The 5,621-nt window shown below is 31.3% G+C and overlaps 1 pseudogene; it reads right to left on the bottom strand.

The window, feature by feature from the left end:
- Window positions 1-323: 323 nt before the first annotated feature.
- Window positions 324-410, bottom strand: LOC115969651 (annotated as a pseudogene).
- Between the last annotated feature and the right edge of the window lie 5,211 nt (window positions 411-5,621).

Raw genomic sequence — 5,621 nt, forward strand, 5'->3', positions numbered from 1 at the left:
CCAACAACTATTACCATTTTTTCAAATAAAATGACATGTTTCAATAATAAAAATATACTCGAAATTATAAATAAATTTATCCTATCAAATCAAACTAATTTTTAGCAAAAATTAAATAATATTATCTAAATGTTTATATTTCATTGGCCTAAAAAATACTAAAACAGATTTCCTTTATACTAAGTAGTGTGCATTATTTAATTCCTCCCATTTTGTGACTATTCATAGAGAATGGGACAAAGTCTCAAACCTGTACCTTATGTTTTTTAATAAAAATATAGAAAACTAAATTAAATTGCATATAACTTTTGTGTGGAGAACGAGAAAGATCAGCTAGAGCTAGTACATGATTGATGCCTTCATATCTACAATCAAACCAATAGGGAAACATATTCCTCATCATCTCGTTCTCCAAAAATTAAAAAACAAAAACCCAGCTTGTAAAATAGATATGGATTTTGACAAGCATAAAGAAGCAGTGTTATTAAGCAACCAAATGCCCACACAGAATTACAAAAACAATGACACAGACACAAAATATTTAGAGCCTCAGACCCGTACCTCATTAAAAAAAAAAAATTATATTACGTTCATGATAAAAAGTAAGTTGAGAAAGATGTATGAATCATGAATGAAACTAGTAATTCAATAGTAAATAAATTTGTTTCTAATAAAGACCAAAAAAAAGTTAAAATTTGTACCTTATTTCCAACTTTTCTAGAGAGAAAAAGGAGGTAGAGCCACATTAGATAGAATAAAATAAGCTAATGATATTTTTGTTTAAATAGTAAAGTTTTAGGATATGAAAAAATTACAATTTAACCCTTATTAATGTGAGGTGGGGTGAGGCGGGATGGGTCTAAAAAGTGTAAACCCATCCCTATCCCGCCCCGTGGTGCGGGTCTAAAATCTCGCCCCATCTCCACCCCACCATCTTTGTGGGGCAGGGAAAACTCGCACGAGGTGAAGCGGGGAGGGGCAAGGCAAAATTACCATCCCTAGGAGCCACTAAAACTCACAACCACTCCAATAACACAGCAACAACTACATCAACAGCATAGCCAAGGTATCTCCAAAATCCTTCTTCCACCTTCTATTTCTATTTCTTTCGTCACTCATACTCATACACACACTTAAGGCCACGTCCCAAAACTCCCACAAACGGACCATAATCACCGCAATACACCACCGTACACAGTGGCTCAATCACCATTCACCACCCAATTTTAGGCCTAAACCCTCGGACCATCATTCCAACACAAGCTCCTACTAAAAGATAATGCCGGAATTGAATCACCCCCAACAATCAACATTATTATGGCTCCCAAAACAGCACCCTCACTGAACCATGGTAAAACTAATTACTATACAGGCAAACAAATAAATAAAATAATAAAGCAAAAATAGAGAAGGAGAAAAAATGAAGAGGAAGATTAGATCTGGTTTGGGAGGACCTTAAGGCTTGAAACGTGTAGTTTCAAACCTGATTGATATAAAACTAAGCCTAAGAATTATATATAGATTCCTTTTAATTTCTACTTCAATTTCTTTGGGGAAAGGACTATTCCACATATGTTTGGAATTTTTAACAAACAATTTTAAGACGCTTTTTTATATATAATATTCTTCAATTGTTTAAAGAACAAAAGAATATCATCTATATAGACTACACATAAATCTTTAAGATCTTTAAAGATTTTGTCCATTCATATTTGAAAATCTTGAAGAATTATATATATTAAGTGCAAAGGCATTACATTACAAAATTCACCTTAAAATCATTATAGACCACTAAATATATGATCTGATCAAACCTAATCAAATTTGATGGACTCTTTATAGCCTGTTCAACTTGGATGAGTTCTTACAAAATAAACCATGATTTTCCATATAGTAATGATTTATATATTTATCTAATTTTAAAAACTTATTTTTAAATTGTTTTTATATTTGGTCTTTTGAAAAAAATTAGAATGCTATTAAAGAAAGAAATCAACAAATACAATATCATTCATGATTTATTAATGAAAAACTCCAAAGTGTATCTTCTTAAATTATATAAAGTTCAGAATAAAATTACAAATTTTCGAATAAATTAAATTATTTTCATTTCAAACTTTTAAACTAATTTCATAATATTTAAGAGAAAATTCTTACTTGTGTATGCGTTGCCATTTTTTTATTATATGTTTAATTTTTTTCATAATCGTAACTTTTAATTATATATTTCTCTAAATTGATAAACTCAATATTCTTTTATGACTTACTATTTTAAATTTTTTTTTTTGGTTGCAATATTGACTTTATTTAGTTATATATTGTAAATTAAGGATTTATCATTATAAACATTTGTTAAAAAATGTTGATCTCTTGGGAGTTCAGTACCTAAGAAAATACTTTTGAGCTCTTTATTGTTAAAAAAATTTTATCTTACGCAAAGAATTTTTAATAATTAATCAATATATATATATATATATATATATTTATATATATAATTGAAGCCTCTGACCCCTCCACAATTTTCCACATCAACATTATTTAAAAAAAAAATTTTTGATTTTTTTTTTCTTTCTAAAACCTGATAATACATAAAACCCAATAATACAAAAAACTAAACTCTGATTTTCTATTTCTCTCATTCCCCTAATCCTTCCCCATTCCACTTCTCCGTCATCCAAAACACACCCCAAGGTCAAACCTTCTCCGTCATCCAAAACACATCCCATGACCTAACCACATCTCCATCATCCAAAACCCAAACCCATATTAACTCCAACAAAACCTAATCCCGTTCCCCTTCTCAGTCGTCAAAAATGCCTCTAAAGTGATTCACTCCAATTACGGATACAGGTCAGCCAATCCCCTTCTTCGTATCAAACCATTCTCTCTCAGTATTTCTCAATTAATCTATGAATAATATCTTTTCCTATTGTATGTCTTTAATTAGGTTTTTTTTTTTTTTTTTTTGTCAATTTAGGGATTAGATTTTTCTGTCATTTTAGGGATTTCACTTCCTAACCCTCGGGTGTGTTGGGTTTTGGCCATCAATTGCAATTGAAGCCAGCCTCCTCTGTAGAGGAACTCCAAACCCGAAGTAAGAATTCTTATTTGCTCTTCAATTGAAAACCTGCTTGCACAATTATTACTTCCAATGTACTGTTCTTTCTCCACTTCAATTGTTCATGGAATTTTGTTTGTGGTTGTGGATGATCTACTTTGGTGTTTTGGGTTGCTATGGTTGAATGGTTGGCCTTTGGTTTGTCAGCATTAAAAAAGGTTTTTTTTTTTTTTTTTTTGTGCTTTAGGTTCTAGTGATTTAAGGTGGAAATATGTGTTATTTATTTTTCCATCTCGGCTTTGAAGCAAAATTGGGTTTTTTTTTTTTCTGTATTTTTTTTAGGTTCGGGTGATTTAAGGTGGAAATTTGTGACGAAGAAGATTGCGATGATCGTTAAGGAGGAGATTTTCTGGGCAGGGTAACAGACTAACAATGGTGTTCATGGGTTGCAATAAGGTTATCCTCATGTCCAATTCTTTTGTTTTATGTATTGAATATAAATTGGATTTTCTTGCTAAAGCTTGAAATTTGTGGTACATCAATTTTCTGTCAATAAGTTTTTAATTCCTAGATTACATTATTTTAATGTTTTTAAGTTCCTCTGTTTCAGCACCTATACATCAACTAAGTTCTATTTCTTGGCCATATCTATTAGGTGTTCAACAAAAGGCCTAAAAGAGTAACTATGTACATGGGTTGTCAATTGAAATAAGAAAATAGTTGAATGTATTTCTTTAAAATGTTGTACATTTTTAGATCCCTGTAAACTAGATTGCTTAACCTAATTAATTAACCAAGTGAATACTTAGGTTTATTATTCAGATCTAGGTTAAAACAATAACAATCATATCATGCAAAGCAACAGAAAAGTAAATAACACAATGATATGATGACTCAGGAAAACCAAACCAGTAAAAAACTTAGGGAGGATTTAACCTAACTATCCTTAAGGTAAAAAGTAAATCCACTATGAAAGAATTGAAATTTGTACAATAGAACTTAGACCACTAACATTCTATTGCTACCTCGAGTAGAAAACTTACTACCACAACCACATGACAGCTCTGAGTCCAAAGACTACTTCTTTCTTTGACTTGCAGCAACCACAAGTTCTCCTACTTGTGACTTTGAGACTCCACTCAAAGGTTTTGGATCTTCTTAGACGTTGATCTTGTAGGCAGCAACTTCTATAACACCGGATCTTGAGATTCTTCAAGGAATAACACCGGTAAAGACATGAGAGAGCTTTTGAGTACAAAACCCTAAATCTACAAAAGAGGCACAAGATGCACTCTAATCTCTCTAAAAAACTCTAAGAAACCCTCTCTAGGATTAGCTTATAATATCCTTTAAATGCTGGAAAAAACGGCTTGCGACTTGGGCCTCAAACGGTTAAGTTATGGCCTTTTTACGTTTGCTAATTTTTGCTGATATGGACTTTCGATTGATCAAGTACCAATCGAATGACTTTCGATCGATCAAGTACCAATCAATCGAGTACCAATCAAATGAAACAGCTTGTAACTCATTTTTTTCATCCCGAACTTGAGTTTTTTATCTTGGACTTCAATGCAAACCATTCTAAACCAATGAGACTTAGTTTTTGTCATGGTTTGCAACATTATAAACTCAAAACCTAAGAAATGGAAACTCAAAATTATATGTAGGTGGAAAGGTTAATTTTTACCAAATCATTTTTGCCAGTATGTATCTCACAAATTTCACTTTTGCATAACAGGTCAGTGTTTGGCAACATCTACGTGGCACCTCCTTCCATGTCTATTTGTGCAATTTTGTTTGCCTTATATAATGCTATACATAAGCACAACTGCAATACCCAATATACTTCCATTAGGGTGAGATATATTAAGATTCACTTCTTATTGTAGAAAAAGATGATAAAGTAAGATCTCAAAGGTAAATGCCTTTGGTAGGTTTTGAGTTACTAATGGTTGTATTTATTAAATAGTTGTAAGTCCTTTGTCTTTTAATTGTGTTACTGATTCTTGGGGAAAATGTTTTGAGGATCCATGTTTAGTTTATTAATTTATCCGTAAAAATGGTATTTGGTACTCCAAGAACCTAGTTTTGGTTTGTACAAAACACCCATACCTTGAATGTGTTTGGCTTTCAATTAGGAAGCTTCTATACCAAATAAAATTAGATCATTCTAATATGAAATGAGTCTGCCATCATGATATGTTAGATAGTTGATGCATAATCCGTTTTATAACTTAAATTAATGACAATGATTATTAATATCTTAGATATTGTTACCTGACCGAGATATGCAAAATGGGGTGCACTGACTTAACCTTTTTTGAAGGCTAGGTTATTTTTGTTAATATAGTAGATTATATTAGTTGGAAATGCATAATTATGCAGATATTTATGTGTGCTATTTCAAGTCCACCATTTAGAAACTACGTAGATGTTTATGTGTGTTGTTGTCTTTATTTGTTAGTGGAAGTGAAACTGTGGAGCACTTTGGTTTATTAATCTCTTCAAATTGTGTTATTTTAATTCAATACTTTTGAATAAGGTTTTAAATGTATTATAAATT

Source organism: Quercus lobata, chromosome 11 (genome assembly GCF_001633185.2).
Source record: "Quercus lobata isolate SW786 chromosome 11, ValleyOak3.0 Primary Assembly, whole genome shotgun sequence".
Classification (NCBI taxonomy): domain Eukaryota; kingdom Viridiplantae; phylum Streptophyta; class Magnoliopsida; order Fagales; family Fagaceae; genus Quercus; species Quercus lobata.